The 19760-nt window shown below is 40.7% G+C and overlaps 1 protein-coding gene across 5 annotated transcripts in view; it reads left to right on the top strand.

Annotated features, from left to right (window-relative positions):
* The window catches only part of Arhgap24 (Rho GTPase activating protein 24), a 391351-nt gene that overhangs the window by 226977 nt on the left and 144614 nt on the right, over nt 1-19760 (top strand). The window contains exon 1 of one of the 5 annotated variants that reach the window (XM_075942980.1): nt 3267-3502. The exons of the other annotated variants lie outside the window; for them this stretch is intronic. The gene's annotated coding sequence lies outside the window, so the exon portion shown is untranslated. Of the gene's footprint in view, nt 1-3266; nt 3503-19760 lie in introns of those variants that run through there. 5 annotated transcript variants of the gene reach the window in all.

Raw genomic sequence — 19760 nt, 5'->3', positions numbered from 1 at the left:
AGGAACACAACTGGTACATATAAGGGCGTTGGATGCCCCCCACTTGACCTGTCCATCCTGTGGCAATATCTGGACTTTACCTTTTCACAGAGCTGAAGTAGACATATTTGGAAATCATGAAAGGAAAATGAAATTCTGGCATTGTGTCAAAAAAAATGTGGAGTATTTTTCCCAGATTCCTCAAGACTCATGTTTTGGATCTCAGTCTCTTATTTGTCAAGATGGGAGAACTGTTTGCATAATCATTGATTCCTCACTTTGGAAAATACATTCCACAAATGTAGTTGTCATTGCAGCATTGCACTTTGATAATTACCTGCTCATAAGGTAATTTCTCCCTAACCTAATATAACACAGATGACTTAAAAGTAAACAGAAATTATAAAAACCAAAGAGTGAGCTTCAGAGTTTAGGGATGAGTAAATGTGGGCAAAGGTAGCATATACCCATAATCCCTGTGCTTGGGAAGCAGAGGCAGGAGGATAGCTGTAAGTCTGAGGCTAGCATCATCTATATAATAAGTCCCAGTCCAAAATCAAGTAGCAGTTTAAAAATGGTTCATGGGCAACCTGAGCATTTGCTGTCTGTCTTGTTGTTGTTCGCTTCTTGATAGGTTTTACATCCTCACACACATGGTCTTCCTGCCTCGGCGTCACCTGTGCTGGGAGCACAGACAAGTCCTGCCACAGCCAGTTCCCATCGTGTTTGAATTTCAGATGTAAAATAGTGCGGCTGTGGGATTTTAGAACAGAGTCAGTGACGAGACTGATATCCACGTGGGCCCCTTTTGTGTTCTGGCTTATCTGAAATAGGCAGGGGTTGTCAGGGTCAGTGTAACTCAGTGTTAGTGTGGAAAAAGGGAGACATTTGAAGGGTAAAAATGAATTTAAGAATTGGTATAGAAAATTCTACATGAAAAGAGTGTGGTGGCTTCATGAATGTCCAATAAATAGTTTTCAAATAAATTAATTGATTAATACATTACAGATCATAGTTTAAAATTATTGTACGAATATTATACCTTCAGTCTGAGGAAGATAGTTTCTTTATATGTAATTAGAAAATGTAACATGAATGACTCCTAATAAAATTATTATGTTATGTATCTGTGTTTCTTAACAAAACTAATGGATCTGGGCAAGATAATCCCAGTACTCAGAAATTAAGGTAAGATTTGCCATGACTTTGGTATGCATGGCAAAACTGCATGTGAAACAAACAGATATATAAATAAATAAATACATGCATATAAACATATATATATGTAATACACACATATGTATATATAGTTTAATTTATAACTCTGAAAAATGCTCTGGAACAATGATCTTGTACACTGTAAAGGTTTGTCAGTTGTACTGACTAACTAAAATCTGATAAGCCAGTAGCCAGGAAGGAAGTATAGGTGGGGTGACCAGAATATGAGAATTTGGGGAAGAGGAAAGGTTTAGTTTGTAGTTGTCACCCAGCTGCAGAGGAAGCAAGATAAGAGCGCCTCACTGATAAAAGGTACCGAGCCATGTGGCTAACACAGACAAGAATTATGGGATAATTTAAGATGTAAGAGTTAATAAGAAGCCTGAGCTAATAGGCCAAATCAGTTTTTAATTAACGTAGACCTCTGTGTGCTTTCTTTGGGACTTAATGGCTGTGGGACCAGTGAGACAGAAACCACTGTCAACAAAAAATGGATCTGGATTGTAGTCTAGTGATAGAGTACTTGCTTAGCATGGTGATATCCTGCAATTTATCCCCAGCATCACACACACCAAATCACAGCAATGATTACCATAAATAAATATGAGGCTGAAGTGATAGGTTTAATTGATAAAGTACCTGTTATCAAACAAGCATGGAAATTCAAGTCTGAATCCCCAGAACTCTTATAAAAGCCTGGTGGTGCTTGAGGATATAGTTATACTCCAGAGCTTCAGGGAGCAAAGAAAGGCAAATTCCTAAAGCTCATTAGCCAAGCAGTATAGCCAATCAGTGAGCTTCTGGCTCAGCAAGATATACAGACTTAAAACAATACACAAGAAACACACACGCGCGCACAAAAAAAAAAAAAAATAACTTGTGAGCAATCAATACAGAAAGATACCAAACTTCCCTCTGACTTCTGTATTCATGGTCACACAAGTTACCTACACCTTCGTGTGTGTGTGAACACACCACACAATCATGTATGTGTACTGCACACATAGAAATAAGTGAATGAATAAACAAATGGGCATGGATGGTGAACAATGTCTCGACACACTGCAGGCAGGAAGAACCCTCCCATTGGGCTGGGATGATGACACCACGGGTAAACTCCTTGCCTTGTAAACAGAAGATTTTAAAAATCTTTAAAGATCCTGGCACTGTGGCTTGAGTCTGTAACCCCAGCACTGGAGATGTAGAGATGAATGGATCCTGGGGAACCATCCCAAGCTTGTCTAAGAGTTCTAAGCCAGCGAGAGATGCTGTCTCAAGAAATAACTGAGGAATGCCCGCAGGGTTACCCTCTGGCTTCCACACATACTCACATAATGTGTGCATGTACCCTTGTGCACATATAGACATACACACACATAGAAACCACACAGAGTCAAGATGTTTCTAGTTCCGGAGCCGTAAGAGCTGTGTGTGTCCCTCTCTGATGCTGAACAGAAATATCACAGATTAAACCTAACCCCACTCATATGAGGATCTCTTCCTAGAGTGGGCTCTGTGGAGGCTAGTGTGTAGGAACAACCCTCAATAGGAGCAACTCTAGAATCATACAACTCTCCGGAAAATATAATTCCCAAGTATGCAAAGAGAACTGAAATTCTGGGAGAACTTTCAATACTAAGGAGTTTGAAGCTGAGGAAGATGTTATCTCTGAGATAACAGATGGCAAGTGGTTCCCACGTTCTAATTGTCTCCCTGCCTTCACGCGGTTTATAATGATGCAGAGGTCATTTCCTCCCAGTCGCCCAGTGCGGTGGAAACGCTGAACCGGTAGTCATGAAACCTTATCTGTTAATGGAGCCACTAACAATCAAGCTGCCTGACTGATGGCATTCAGCTCAAACTTTCTGCTTTCTCTGGGCTTCCCTTTCCTGATTAGCAGAATGAGAAAGCACTGGGCTTCTGTGAACTTTCTATAATTCTATCATCTTCTTTGTGTTCTACTCTTTTTCCAAATGCTCAAATACTACATTATTTAAGGTATATTCTCCTCCCCCCCCTTCGTTTCTCTGTCTCTTTTTTCAATATATGGGATAGGAGGATACTGACTAAGTCTGGGGAAGGAGGAGGAAGAAAATTAGCTACAGGAAGAGTTTATAGTCTGTCTACAAGAAACTTAAATATAGCTACCACTGCTTCGAAAGGAACAGTTTATGTCCAAACAATATTTTCCAGACGAGCTCTGTGCTTTCTTGCCAACAGAATTGACTTTAAACTGGAGGCAGTAGACAGTTAAACGAGTCGACTCTGGGACCAGCTGTGTTAGACAAGACCAATTACTTATAAGGTACTGTTTTTCCTCGCTGAAATCTTCAGGGTCCGTTTGCTTGGGGTACAAGAGTTCGGTGGGCCCTTGATCTTCGCTTTTCCTTTTATTTTTCCTCCTTACTGTGAGAAAATGCAATCTTTCAAAGAGTTTGGGTTTTAGCTGTACTATTTTGTGGCTGCTGGCCTCGGAGCTGCTGGGGTTGTTTTGTTTTACTTTCAGGAACCAAATGATCTTTGTCAATTTATCCAGAAGCTGTCTTCAGCCGTGTCCAATCTTGTCCTGTGTGATATTTGACTTCTATTGTATGTGTTGGATAGGAGGTATATGCGGACTTCCTTAGCCGAGGGGGAGGGGCTAAGACATCTTCAGCTTGAACTGTAGAATCAATACAGAGCCCACCCAGAAGAGGAGCGGGAGGCGGCAGGTCCAGGCATCGCTGTTACTTCCTCAGCCCAGGACTTAGAAGATTTTATAAGAAAAACACTTTAAATGAGGGTTTCACCACTAGCTTGCCTCTCTACTTAATTGGTCATTTTAACCCTTGCTTCTTTTTGTTGTTGTTTCTTTATAAAATTCCAGGGAACAGTGTAAGTTTGGTATTGGGGTAAAAGGCTGTACTACCGGCACTCGGACAATGGAAGGAGGAGGAACAAGAGTTCAGGGTCAGACTCAGTCATATAGTAAGTCTGAAGTCAGCCTGGGATATGTGAAACTCTTAACAAAAATAAGATAAAGTTTATCATGGTTTAGCCTTACCCACCTTGAAGGAGCAACTTTCCTACCAAGCAAGGCACATGCCACTGTTTCTTTTTACCAACTCCTCTAGGGACTCCCAGAAACCAAAGAAGGAAAGGCTACAACCTGGTCAGAAGGTTGACAGAATGGATCCCAAGATCCTCTGCCATTTGAAGTGCCACTGTTAACCCCAGACCTAGCCAGCTAGCTTGAAGTATCTGCTGCTTGCCTAGAAACAGGAAATAGAGACATGGTCTCTTGACATGGGAAGTTGGCAAGTTTGCCTGTGAAAATGCGCTGTCAGCCATTGGCAGATCTTGACCTCTCTGAAATCTTCTGTATGGTTGTATGTCTCTCTTGGGGGGGACTAAAAGAAATTTGATGTTTCCCAGATCATTAGGAATTAGCGTGGGGACACATGATCACTTTTTTCCAATAACGCAGTGATGCCTCTTGGGTTCGTCCTACTGCGTGAAGGGTGTTACTTCCATTGAAAGTTCACATAATCCCTGTATTGTTTTTCAGGTTTTATTTTTATTTCTATGTGCATTGTCCATCTAAAAATAATGAATTGTCTTACCATGCAAAACAGTTTGTGTTATCTCTAGCGGCTCCCTACAACCTCAGATGCTCTTCCATAATTATTAATTATTTGTGATTGCCAACCTAAAGAACAAAGCAGAGCACACAAGCTTGTGAAAGCATGGATGGACCGAGAGGAAGTGCGTTTCTCTGCTGAGAAAAGGGCACAGACACACTGACATCTATTTTGGGTGCTCGGGAGATGTTTGGCTCAAGCCCAAGTTCGTAGTTGTGGTTTGTAGTAGAGGTTGCCATGGAGGCTGTTCTGGAAAACAGAACACATCCCTGCATTGGATTAAAAAAAGAGTGCTGTTTGGTTTCCTTTTTATAAAGTTTCTGGAGGTATGTGTTGAGAAATCAAGGAGTAACTGATCCTGAGGGACAGACGTAATATTCATCAAGCGCAAGGGTTTTATTTAAGCTCATTCACAGGCACGCTGCTCACATGCGTGCATGGCTGAACAGAGCATGATCTGACTTTGTGGGGAAGCCTAGAGACACAAAGTGCCACTAGTGCCCACTGTTCTTCTGTTTGGAGGCCACACTGTAGGGAGAAAGAAATGGGTACTACCAGGCTAATTGTGTGGACCATGGTTTGGGTTTCTTAAGGGAATTCTGACTTAGTTTCGAGTTGTATTAAACTGCAAAAACTTGGCATAAAAGAATCTTTACAAGTCATGTGTGTTGAATGTATGACAATATGTGTCCTCCTACCTTCCAACATTTTTGTGTTGTATTCCAGAACAAAGCTGAGTTACTGGTTTCTCAATGGTCTTGAGAATGATAATCATCATTTTCATTAATCTGTCTTTATCTTCATACACCCACATACCCATATCCTCCGACACACACCAAATAAACAAACTAGCAAAGCCACTGACCGACAAAGGGGCTATATGAGTGCATGACCATTATCAGTTCAAACATTCCACAGAATCCTTTGCCAGTTACTTGGTCATACGACTTCCTTCAGAACCACGCTGGTGGCAATGTCTTCAGTTCCAAGCCATACCCTGGGGAAAGTCCTTTGGGTGTAATGTGACTTTGGACCTGCGTGTGATTGGTGTTGTCCAGAATCTTTGTATGCTTCTGCTCCCAACTTGAGTTTGATAAATAAAAAGACTTCCCTGGAAGGAAAATACTATCCCAGCTGAAGCATGGGCTTTAAGCACTGGAAATATGAACCACAGATGGACTTTCTATCATGGGCTCATTTTCACTGAAATTCAATTTTCACAAGGCAAAATTTCTAAAAAGTCAAAGTTGTTGTGAATAAAGGTGTATTTGGGTTGATTTGACAGGTTTTGAACTGGAAGGGAAGGAAAGAGGCTGCTCTCCATAAACCAAAGCAGGTTTGCACTCACAGATAGCATCTGCTATGGTCCTGTCAAGCTTCAACTGGTAGGGTTCTCCACAAGCCCTGTGATCCATCTCCTCCCAAACTAGAATCCTGGGAACAAGACTTAACATTTCCTGATGAACAGTCATATTTGATGCTGAGCTTTTCTGAGGGTGTTAGGGAAGAAACACTGCCATTGAGTCACACTAAAATGCCTACACTTCTTTAGATTTTGGTATAAACTCATAAAACTGCTATTATCCAGAGTTCACTTGGAATTTTAAATTTTCTATGAAGAAAAAGCGTCATGGAATCTGAAGTTGACTTTTTAAAAGGCAGAGTTGTAGACTGGGGACATATTTGTTGTCTGGTTTTTTGTTTCTCTCATCTTGCTTGCTTTTGTAGACATTGTGGGAAACTTTGTACCATTGTACACGCTTTGGAGAAGGCATGACAGAGCGCTGCGTTATTCTGTTCTTAGCCTCTCCATCTCGCATGAGTTCCGTCTGAGGGGATGCATTCACTCGGAACAGGAAGGATAGCATCATCTGCTTCAGTCTGAGGAAGAGGTCAGCCGTGTCCCCTCTTCTCTGACAGTTCCCAGGGGAGGGAAAGGTTCTCTCTTCCCTCCAAGGAAGAGGTCAAGATTCCATGCCAGAGGTCATTCTCACACAAGGAGTGATAAACATATGAAGGCTATGGGAACTTGGGAAATGGCTGTCATTTTGCTAATGAATATTTGCTAAGGCATTTCCTGGGCCACTGGTGTTTATGGGACTTTTAAACAAAAATGCTTTTGAAGACAGCCCCAAAACTCGCTTGGCAAATTGCGCCCCGCTACTCGCACCTTTGCTTTTCCTCGGTGCACAACTGATGCTCAGGCCTCCACTACACTAAAAATAAACAATCAGCGTTCTCAGCCACATACTCTCTCCCCTGCGCCAACAAGTATTTCTGCATTCTGCGTGTGCTTCCTCACCTGTCTCTATGCCATCGTGCTTCGAAGTGTGCACATCTACTACAAAACCAAAATTACCCAAAGGGCTGCCAGGGGTGGTCGAATCAGCCACCAGGCTCAGCAGGGATTTTTCTTTGTCGGTACCTTCTGCTTTTTGCCATCCATGCTTTTCCCTGACAGGCTCCTTGATGTAATTCTGCCTGTTGGTGTGGGGTATTGTGTCCCTGGTTCTCTTTGTCTCTAGGGCATCTTTGTTTCCCTTTCTCTGCCTTCTCATACAGTCCCATAGCTTCAGTGCCACCAGCTTAGGTTCTACCCAGCAAACCTGTCCTAAGCTTTACGTAAATTGTCGTGAAGGGCTTCTCTCCCTGGTGTGTGCTTTCCTGGTATTGGGATGCCTGCTCTGCAGGACAGTGGACGTCAGCCCTGTTGCATGGGCTTGGCCTGTTTCCTCACTAACTTAAAGTCTGAAGTGATGTCCTGGGACTAGTGCTGTGCTCTCCATAGCTTTCCTCACTGAAACCGACCCTCGCTTTGTGGCTCCTCTCTCACCCTCGAGAGCAGACACTAAATGTAGCTATTGAGTTGAATTTCATTATTTGAGGTCTTGTTAGGACATGTACATGAGTTGACATATGTAAGACCCTAGTCCTTCTGAGGCTCAGCCTCCTCATCTAAAAGTAGACAAATTGACTACTGTATTTCCAGCCCTTCTGTGCCTGTTCCTGTGCTTTGTGCATCTCCCATTCACTTAGGCATCCATGCTTAAGAGGACTCATTTTGAGAAAATGGATCTCAGGCTATTGTTTTCAAGAAAAGGTACAGCTGCAGGAGAGATGGCTCCTCGGTTAGGAGAAGGGGTTGCTTTTCCAGAGGGCCTACATTCAGTTCCCAAAACCCACACAGTGGCGCACAACCATCTGTAGCTCCAATTCCAGTGGATTTTATTCTTTTTTCTTGCTTCCATGGGCATTGCACACCTATGGTGTACAGCCATTCATGCAGACAATCACACATACATGTAAAACAAAGAAAGAATAAATCTTCAAAAGGGAGAGTAGCAATAAAAGTAAAATTATTTCTCTTTTTAACAACCAGCACAAGTAAATAATACTTTAGTCAGTGTTTGCATTAGCTTTCTTTCTTGTTCAAGATTCAGTCTAAGAATCATAATAACACAAGCAAGCAGAGTAGCCAGTTAACCTATCTTGGGCAGTTTGACACTACATGACCCCATTTGCAGACTGTTTCTACTATTTGGATTTAAGAATCCACGGTAAGTGAGATGCCTCAGTAGGAAAGGGCACTTGCTGCCAAACCTGGAAACCTACTACATGATGGAAGACAGAAATGGCTTCTCCAAGTTTTCCTCTCACCTGCACACCCTGAGATATAGGACACACACACACACATGCACACCCACACACGTGCACACGCACACACACATACTATGTAAACAAACAAACAGTAATTAAAAAAGAACTCCATAGGATACCATAATCAGTTGAAAGTAAAATTCAGTGTAAGAGCTTAATGTAATGGGTGTTTCTCTATCGCACCAGCCAGCTCCCCAAAATGACAGAAACTTATTAATTATGAAAACTAGACCTTAGCGTAGGCTCATCTCATTAGCTCTTATAACTTAAATTAACCCTTTTATAGTAAAATATGATTTGCTTATGGCTTTTTACCTTTTTATCTTACACCTCCTGTTTCCTCTATGTCTCTGGCTGGTAACCTTCTTCTTCCCAGAGTTTTCTCTCTATGCCCAGAAATCCCACCTATAGCTCTTGCCTAGCGATGGGCATTCAGCTCTTTATTAAACCAGCCACAGTGACACACCTTCAACAGTGAACAATGTCCCACAACAGTTTAAGCTCCTCATTTTACTTTTGTCCTAGAGTCTCGGGTAGTTAAGTTTTTCTGAAGTGATCTTTAGGTAGAGAGAATGGCCATGTCTCCTTGTACCCAGTCTCTGTTTCCTGGAGGATGACCGTGTGTCTTGTACCCAGTCTCTATTTCCTGGAGGAAGACCATGTGTCCTTGTACCCAGTCTCTGTTTCCTGGAGGATGACCATGCGTCCTTGTACCCAGTCTGCATTTCCTGGAGGAAGACCATGTGTCCTTGTACCCAATCTCTTTTCCTGGAGGATGACCGTGTGTCCTTGTAGCCAGTCTCTGTTTCCTGAAGGCTGTTGTGAATGTCTTTTCTAGAGGTTCCTCCTGGAGATCACTACAATTATTTCCTTCAGAGGAACTGGAATTTTCCAGAGCGTTAGAATTCTGCATTCTAGTCTATTTCATTAATCAGTTTGTTGATTATTATCATATCAAGCTGCACAGTTATGATAGAGAAGTGGGGTAGGGCTCTTAAAAGCATAGGATCTAAGTTTCCATTTATTTCCACTGCTCAAAACAATCCAAACTAGTACAACTGAACTCTAAATGGACACATACGTTTGGAATGGTTTTCTGCCATAAAAATTTGCACCCATACTATCAAGTTTTGGAATATTAACTTACAGTCCTAAATTCACCACAGAAATAAAGCAGGGAATTATTTTTCCTTTCTCAGCCATCTTTCAGTGCTGGGGACATGCAGAACACAGTGTGTGGAGCTGTGGTTGGAATAGGAGGCATTTATGCCCTGTTTGCTGGATTTTAAACTTATTGAGGGTCCGGAATGGGAATTCATGATGTGCATAGCATAATGAAGTATGATTCACTGCAAGGCAAACCCTCTAATGTATTATAGGGTTCTCGGGAGTAATGTAAACCATGCCAGAGATTCACTTGTACGTTTCCATAATATCAGTATTATGTTATGGAAGTTCTATATTTTATGAACATAAACACACACAAAAGATACAGGGGGAAGTAGCTAAGGATAAAGTAGTTGATGCATCCACAATGAATGTTTCCCCATCTTCAGGAAGGTCTATCCCTGTCTCTGCCTTCTACCTCACCTAAAGACATGGTCTCCACCTCCTCATCTTCCCATGGCATTTACCACACACAGATGCTACTCTGTTTTTATTTGGTTTGGTTTGGGTTTTTATTTTATTTGTTTTTTTTTTCAGAGTAGACCATTCCTAGATCTTGTCTTCCTAGAAATTGTTACTTCTGAGCTACTGTCCCCAGCCCTGCTTGTCCCCTTCTCTCCTCTAGAGCTCTGCTGAGACCTTCCTTTGGGTCAAGGCTTACTGTCTGATCATCAGGTCTATCTTAAATCTTTAATGATCAATGGGTAGGGTGGTACCTAAAAAGTAAATCTCAAAACCTGAGATTCAATATTGCTCTAGTGTGGCTGGCCCAAACAGGTTGTATCCTATCCGATATATATTTATACAAGAATGAGTAGCAGGGTGGCTCGGTGTCTTGTTTTACATATATATTTCTTACTGATTCCAGTTTCTCACTAAATAGCAATCATGTCAGTGTTTCATTAAGAGTACCTGCTTTAGAGCCCTTCCTAGCATCACAATTTCTGTCCCATTACATGATAACAGATCCATCATCAATACTCAATAACTATTTGAAATGTTAATGTATGACCAAATCCATTCCATTGGCTTTGCTCACATCTCATTCTTTTTATGACAAAGGATTTCTCTGTAAAAAGGATAATTCGGAAAAGAATTTTGTATATTTCTGTAATAACAGCTTGGAGTTTGAGTTATTTTTGTTTGTACCCTTTGAGTTTCAAAAACTCAACCTCCTTTCACAAAAGCTTTGTATTCAAAGTTTAACTTACAATAACAACAACAATAAAAAGAGTTTTTTCCTACATCTCCACAAGCACATGATTTTCTATCAGCCCACAAACACGTGGTATATGAGACACAGGGGAAAATCACAGGGGAGATGAAGACATACCACACACTGGAAGACAGTGGAATGCTAAATAAAACCCATGTTCTACTACTTTCTGCTTGTTGGATTCATGGGAGACAGAATTGGAAACACAGAGCAGAGTTGTCTGATCTAACATCACAGGAAAATGTAAACCACTTTCTATATAGACGACATAAAGGCTGAAAACCTTAAATCAAATTTTAATGCTTTTATGCTACAAAACTACTAGAAATAAGCATTGCCGCAGACATGTACCGAATACTCTCCAGGTTACTCCTTGCTCTGTGGGCAGCCTCAAGTAGAATAGGAAAAGGCCAAGCTAAACTTGCAGGTGTCCAGACATTGGGAGCTAAAGGAAAGGACTCAGGTCTGCGGGATGAATTCCAGAGATACCCATGTGTTCCAAGGCTGAATACCTTGGCACCTTCCCTGTCTCAGGATGTAGAAAGAGGAATCTATGTTCCTGATACCAGACAATGCTCAGTTAAAAGGAATTTCTAGATTGAGTTTCAGCCTGTGGTAGAAAAAAGAATAAAAACATACACACTTGGCTTTATAGAGCCAACGTTCATTTTTCAGCATGTCAGTATTTCAGCTTAAACACGCTACTGTTAGTAGTCTGTATTACATAGAAAATTAGGGTGTTGAAATAACAGCTTAAAGTGCAAAGTATACTTGCTGTTCTTCGGCACGACAGGGATTTCCAAGCTTAACAGACCAAATGTAAAATTCTGTGTGCAAAGTCCGAGTGAGATGAAGGGATAAAGAGATTGACCCCACAGGACACCCTTCATTTTAGACAACTCAGAAGGGTTTCTGGGTTTCCTTTCCATTTCATCAAAAGTATGATTCCCCAAGACATCAATGCCTTATTGGTGTTATCTTAAGGAATACTCACCAAAAAAAAAAAGCTATTTGTTTTTTACCCAATCGTTCTACACAGTTGTTGCTTTATAACATGAGTCTACCCTGGAATTCAACAGCAAGCTAAGAAAGGGGTTTCTAAAGAAGCCTGGCCCCATAAAGCCAGTCAATAGACAGGTGGGGTTAGGAGCAGGATTGGTTTCATTGTTGTGATGGTGGTTTGTTCGTCTTTTTACTCTACTTAAGAATGAGACATGCACTCATCAATAACTGAACATTGGAAACTGACAAGAACTAAAACTGTAAGAACCAAAGCTTCAACTTACAATAGAATTGGAAGTGAATTAACCCTACCGAGCCCAGGGTGAAGTCTGAATTCAAGTGAAGCCAGATAGGGAAGCAAAGCTGAGCGTGCTGCTGGCATCCCATAGTCTGTCCTTGTGGGGTCTGGGGCAGGCTACCGAAGCCACTAGGTGAGCAGTGAGTGCCAGTTACTCGCTGCATTCTCAGAGAACTAGTGCCCACTCTGAGAGGTAAGGCTAGGTAGGGGTAGGGAAAAATTCCCTTGAGAGAGCCAGGTCCACCCCAGTTTGCTTTTTCCTCACAGCCACCATATTGGTGCACACCCCACTTTAATGCCCAAGTAGGACTATTTATTGACTCATCACCTGTGTTTTTGGCTTGTTTTCCAAAGTCCTAGTTTTACGTATCCTTTTCCACTATCCTCAATAAATCTGTGTGTATTAGGTTTTATTTTTATTAAATATGAAATTAACCCAAACAGCTTAAAATGAAGATTTCCCCTGCCCTTTCTTAAGCATCTGGTCCAGCTCATCTGGAGGGGACTCTGGGATGTGCACTTTAGCAAGGGCTTCGGGTGATTTCAATGTTGGTGGCACACGAACAGTGCTGTGAGAAAGCCTACTTAAAGTCAACCAAATGCCTTGGGAAATGTGGTAATTCCCTGGCCACCTTGCCCCTCTTAGGAAGCCTCATGTCCTGTATGAGACAGCACAAATGACTCTAATGCCATAGATCTTGGCTGAGTGGAGAATGTCAGTATGCCCTGGGTCAGAACATTGAGTGTTTAGAATATCAGTCAGAGTTCAACATCATTTATGTTGTGGCCAACTCTAGTTTACGTGGAGCTACAATTTTAAAGGCGATTTAATTTCATTAGGTTTTAGACCTGGCCGGAGATATGAAAATGGTTTCAATTTGTACCTGAAATGCAAATTTTCATTGTATTGCTCTTCTGAAAATGAAATATCTCTCCAGTTTATGAGAGAACTGTCCTTGCAGTTGCTGGCATAACAACAGCTGCAGGCCGCAGCTAGAAGTTAAGAAGGAGCTCTGGCTGGCTGTCGTGTGTCTTTAGGACTGGAAGCTGGGCAGCGAGCAGTCGTCACATATGGGAAAGATTTACGTTGCCTGCGTGGGCTCCAGCTCGATGTAGTGTGAACGGTATTTTCAAGCACTTTGGTTTCCCAGATTTTCCATGACTACAGTGTATGCGCTTGTCTCTGCTGAGAAGTATGTTAGTCTAGGGAATACCCAATAAGCATTCTTCCAGCTCTCTAGCCAGAGCCTTTGTTTTGAGCCAAGTCTAGTGTGACTGTTTCACAGATGATTTTGTTCTTTCTCAACTGTGATGGAAAAAAATTGAAGTTTTAAAATAGCTAAAGAAAGCAGTTGACCATGAATCAGTTAGCGTTCGTTGTTACTAAAGACTGCGAGGAGCCAGTACCAGGCTTATGCAGCATACCAAGAATCCAGTGCTAGAAAAAAAAACACCAAACCAAATCAAAACAAAACAAAAATCCCTGCTGTATGCTTAGCCTTTGTTATAGTAGAGAAATTAGGATCCTGATTTGCGAGGCCAATTGTCTCCAGTAGGTAGCGGCTAGAACTGGAAGTCTACATTGTGGGTCCAGTAGGCTGTTGTCAGGTGGTCTTATCAGCAGCGGGTTCATTGTTAGAGATTCTTGGGCTCTAATATGTTTATATAGAACTAAAGTCTCATCTAAGGCATTAATTAGGAGGCATGGCTATAAAATATTGGCATCTCAGACTGGAGAGGTGGCTCAGCCTTTAAGGGCTGGTTACAGAGAGGACCCTGTGTTCGATTCCCAGCACCCATGGCAGAAGGCTCACAACCACCCGAATCTCCATTTCCAGGAGATCCAGTGCCCCTTCTGGTCTCCGTGAGCAGTGTGGACTCACATGTACAAATCTACACACAGACACACACATGCACATAGTTAAAAATAAAAGTCTTTTTAAAAAGAAAATTAAATATTAGCATCTAATAAGTAACCAGGATTTATGACGTGATTCTAGATTAATTATATGTGTTAAAGAGTACGGCAGCTTTGAATTGCTTTCACCATCTATTTCCAGCTTGCACCTCTGGGAGCACAGAAGACCACTACATTCCCACTTCTTTGAAGTAATTTGTCTTTAGCACAGCTGACAAGAAGTGTTACACACAACCCAGGAGTTTGGATGTTTCTGTCAGCTCATTGCATACCCTCCTCTGTGCTTTGACTCTAGTAGCACATACTAGGGCCCTTGGGTGCCTATGTTAAAACGAGGTCCTTGTTGACCTAAACTGGACCACTGATATGTCAGAAACAAAGCATGTTATAGAATTGTTGTTCAGTGTGGTATATTTGAGCTCACCTTGACCAGCCCAGAAACTCTTTAATGTTGTATAGGAAAATGGTGAACTAACTCGGTTCGGGATCTAACCAGGCTAGCTAAAAGATAAAACAATTATATTTTTATTTATTATAAGGGGTAAACTCACGAAACAGGAATGAGAAGTCCAAGCTCAGCTGTGCTGCAAGGAAACCACACAGAGAGCGCACCCGTGCCTTGCGCCTGTTTTTCTCTGGTCCCAGAAGGCAAAACTATAACTTGGTCCCACCTCTTAAAGATAATTGGTTGACAAAACTTCCCCATCACTTTCCCCTTTTGTCTAAACAAGATGAATCCAAACACAATACAAAACTATATACAATAAGAAAATATATCAAGTATAAAATTATAACCAACATAAACAATATTAAGCAAGGAACACATGATAAATGTTTTAATAAACATTTTATTCCAAAGAGTCTAAGTCTTGCATCAAAAATAGGCTTGCCTAAATCATAAGAAGATAACTATGACTATCTAATCTTCAACCCCATCGAAGGCCTGAAAAGGGATATAATATTTATTACTTGAGTTGAGCAGTGTATTACAGAGACAATTGGCTACCTGAGCAATCACCCAAAGTCTCATTTGCAACCTTGAAGCAACCAACTTTGGCTAAGGCGTAGAGTCACTGACAGACCATTTTTAGAGGAAGAAAAATTTTTAGAACCATTTTTCCCTGTCTTGGCAAGGTTTGGAAGTCCTTTTCTTTGTGTCCTGCTTATCCAGTCTGGATACCATGTACTTTGTCAATAGTTGAGGCATGGGCAGTTCCTTACCCAAAGGCCAAGAGGAAAACAAACTTCAAGTAGTATGCTGGGGGACCATGGTTTTACCCTGTAAAGATTTGTTTCTTGTACTTGTTTAATAAACTACTGATTGGCCAGTAGCCAGTCAGGGCGATGAGAACAGGAGAATGCTGGGAAAAGGAAGAATCTATAGCCATCACCCAGACACAGAGGGAGCAGGATGTGATGGCCTCGCTGAAAAAGGTACCAAGCCACGTGGCTAACACAGATAAGAATTATGGGCTAATAGAAGTTATAATAGTTAATAAGAAGCCTGAGCTACCTGGCCAATCAGTTTATGATTAATGTAGACCTCTGTGTATTTCTTTGGGACTGAATGACTATGGGACTGTGCAGGACAGAAACCTCGGTCAAAAGGAAAAGGTTTATGACATTTATTCTTGATTCTCCACTTGACTAGAATGAGAAGTGCCTATAGATAGACCAGGGCAGTACTGGACTAGTATGTCTGTGGATGAGTATTTAGAGAGAATTACTAAATAAGAAAATCCAACCCTAGAAGCAGATGGCTCTATCTCATAGGCTGGCCACCAGATGATTTAAAAGCAGGAACAGAGAAAGCTATTTAGGAAGTACAGTCTCCTTCTCATTCTTGTTTGCTATTGTGTGAGCTGTGCTGCCACCTTCATGTAGGAGGAGGGAGCTGCTTGTTGGTTCCTGGACACCGGCTAGCTTAGACTCGAAATAATCACACAAAAACTGTATTAATTAAATCACTGCTTGGCCCATTAGCTCTAGCTTCTTATTGGCTAACTCTTATATTAATTTAACCCATTTCTATTAATCTGTATATTGCCACATGGCTGTGGCTTACTAGCTAAAGTTCTGACCAGCATGTGTGTCTGGTGGCTCCATGGTGTCTCTCTGACTCCACCTCCTTTCTCTCAGCATTCACTTTAGTTTTCCCCACCTATCTCTGTTCTTTTGCCCTATCACAGGCCAAGACAGTTTCTTTATTCATTAACCAATAAAGCAACATATACACAGAAGGACCTCCCACACCACCCTCATCCCTCCATGACGGACTGACCCCTCTGAAACCACAAGCCTGAATCCATCCCTCCTCTGTTGTTTACCTCAGGTATGTGGCTAGAGAGATGCGGAAGCTTGACTAACACATATAACGGTGGAGATTGCCAGCAATGTGCAGTGTAGATCATGGATCACTCAGCAGAACTCAGCAGACACTCTTATGGAAATGACGTGAGCTCACTGTGGGGCTGGTCTTAAGTTACAAGGAACTAAAAAGGATACCAAAGAATACATGATCATTTGTATATAATGGCTCAGAGGTTAAGAGCATCAGCTGATCATCCAGAGGACCCAGGTTCAATCCCAGTTCCCACATGATAGCTCACAGCCGTGGTGGTATATGGACATACATTAAACAAAACACATATAATAAATATAATGTAAAAGGATAGAAACTTACCATTAAACTCTTAATAATGACATTGGAAATGAAAATGAGAATAAACAAGTTGGAGATTCTACTGTTTCTAATAGTGATTCAAATATCATTTCTAATATCAAATAATTTTAAAATAAAAATACAAATATGGGAAGAGTTAACATCATATTCTCATAAAAACAAAGATTTTGACACATTTCATGACCAGTTTCTCTAAACCATGGCTATCTGGATCAAGAGAACTCGGAGTCTGGTCCTGAGGGAGCGTCCTTAAAGGGAAGACCTGGAAATAAAATGGAGGCTCATAATGCCACTTGTGTATAAACAGGCCGCTGGGAACTCATCGTCTACGGGCTGCTTCAGAGAAGCCCAGGAGCTGGAGCTTGTTTTTATCCAGTGAAGTCTTGAAGTGTGTAACATATGTTCCAGTTCATGGTTGACGGCAATATCTTTTAAAAATTCTCAATCCCAAAGTCTAAATGTCGTATTCTAATTTTACAAAGTCTATCTAACTAAACCTTCAAAACTGCTTCCCTGAGCCCCAGACCATGGCCCTTCCTCTCACTTGCCCTGTCTTCCTGGCTCTCTCAGCTTCCTCTACTCACTAACAGATTCTGTAAATCAAAAGCAGGAAAGGGGTGGCCCTACCTGAATGATTTTAAAACGAAAAGAGCCAAGGGTCAAAAGCATACTGTCCTAAATTAATCAAGAATGGGAATGGGGAACATATCTTCATGTATGTGTTCGCATTCAGGTCTCACAAGGCAGGGTTCTCCCTTGGCGTCTCTTCATTAATGCCTCTCTCAGCTCTGTACAATAAGCTGCCTTCAAACATCTCATTTTTAACTAAGCTATAATAATTGCAGTATTGTAGAAAATATAGTGTTGTCTTTTAATACAGCTTTGAATTGTACAAATTAGGATATTGACCATAAGTGTAATTTCAAGTACTTAATTCTTTGTGATAAGAAGATTATAATTATTCTCTTCTGCTCCTTTGGAAGGCAAATCTTGACTGAAGTCATTCTTCTATGCAGTAAAAACCTCTGTACAAATCACAGTAAAATGATTTCCCCCGTGAATGCATCTAGAACAAATTAAGGTGTTAGCCATCTAATCTGCCGGAGCTCTCTGTTGCGTCACACAACTTTTTTTGAGAGATTTTGAGGCCATATTTGGGTTCCCCAATGCAATTCATTCAGAGAACACATCTGCCTCTCCTCCTCACACACTGTTAGCTTTATTTTCATGGGGAATGCCTTATCCCTAAGATCCCACAGAGCTCCTATCTAGAAATTGGAGGGATATCTGGTTGATTTATTGCAATAATACAACTTGAAGTTCTCTCTGCCACCACTGTCGCGAATCAACAAATTGTAACTATCCACTAATATTTGGAGTGTTTTTTAATTAATTAGGCTTGAAAATATCATTGTATGAAGGAAACGTATTATTTCTGGTATTGAAAAAAATTATTGTTGATGTAGAGGCATATTTTCCCTGGAATCATAAATTAAGACAATTATAAACAGAGTTGACAGATACAAAAGAAGCAGAGATGGGTCCCACTTACACAAAACGAAGCATTTTTTAAAAATGAATCGTTATTGTTAGGATGAGGTCAAGAATGTCGCAGTATCTACCATCCACCCCCTTCTGCTTCTTGTGGGAAAACAAAGTAGTATGGGGCTTACTTGGATAAATTTGCCTAAATAGTAAGACTAAATCACATACTTGAGTCTGAAATATCTCTTTAAAATATGCTTTTCAAGAAAATGCCAAATATAGTTTGACTTGTACATTTATGATGAGCTATGATGAGGAATCCTTATAGAAACATAGTTGAGTTTATCTTTTCTTTCAAGATTTCCTAAGATATTTTCTTAAAGATACGTGCTTTGATTTCTTGCCATGGTTTTAAAATATTTTGAGGAGGTCACTATGCTCCCAAAATACAGCAAGATGATCAAAAATAAGGTTAGTGGAAATTTTAAACTTTATTTCCCACAAAATATTCAAAGGTCAGGATAATAACTCCTTGGTTAGCTCTATTAATGGCACCTGACAAATTCTTGGATCATATTTTATTTCCAAACATGTCTTTAAGGTTTTTAAATGATGACCCTTAGCTTGTATATTCTCTTTTTGTCTCTAATGATATATTTGAGGAAATAAGATTAGGGTTATTTATTCTTTCAAAATAACAGAATGACTTGTTTATACATCCAAAAGAAATAAGATTATTTCAGAGGCAAATTATTGAGGCTTTCATCTAGAAGAAAACAGCATGATTTGTTGGGAAGCATGAAGAAGCCACTGTACATATTATCGTATATCTCCTGCCATTTTCTTCAGGAGATGATATTCTTCATGCCCAGGACCTAAACCAACCCATCTAATAACGACAACACAAAGGGCATAAAGCTATTCATTCTGCAGCTTGAAGGAAGAAAGCCTTTGTATCTACTGAAGTATCTGTCTGCTATTTTACTTTCCTGATGTATAAAGAGTTGTACAGTGTAGTGGAGTAACAATTTTATGATACAGTTCACATCTATAAGAGATTAGCAGAATTCTGTAGAAATAACAAAGCAATGGAGTGAAAGTAAATGGTACACACCACTGAAGATTATTCTCTGGTGTATTCAATCACTCTTCTTATGACATTATGTAGCTGGTGAATTAATGAATAAAGTCCACAGGAAAAAATGTATCTGTGGTGATATTTTGTTTACACTGTAGCAAATAAAGCTTGCCTAAACATCAGAGAAGCAGAGTGATCAGGCTCTAGAGTTCTTCCTGCTACCAATCCTATCCCTACTAATCCTCATACTGCATGCTCAGACTGTTTGGCCAATAGCTTAAGCATATTTCTGGCTAACTTTTATATCTTAAATTTATCCATTTCTATTAATCTTTGTATCGCCACGTGGCTATGGCTTACCAGCAAGGTGCGGGTGTGTCTGTTTCCTGTGGAAGAATACATGGCATCACTGACTCCACCTTCTTTCCTCCTCTATCTG

This window comes from Microtus pennsylvanicus, chromosome 12 (genome assembly GCF_037038515.1).
Source record: "Microtus pennsylvanicus isolate mMicPen1 chromosome 12, mMicPen1.hap1, whole genome shotgun sequence".
Lineage (NCBI taxonomy): Eukaryota > Metazoa > Chordata > Mammalia > Rodentia > Cricetidae > Microtus > Microtus pennsylvanicus.
This window is presented reverse-complemented; position numbering and strand designations above follow the sequence as displayed.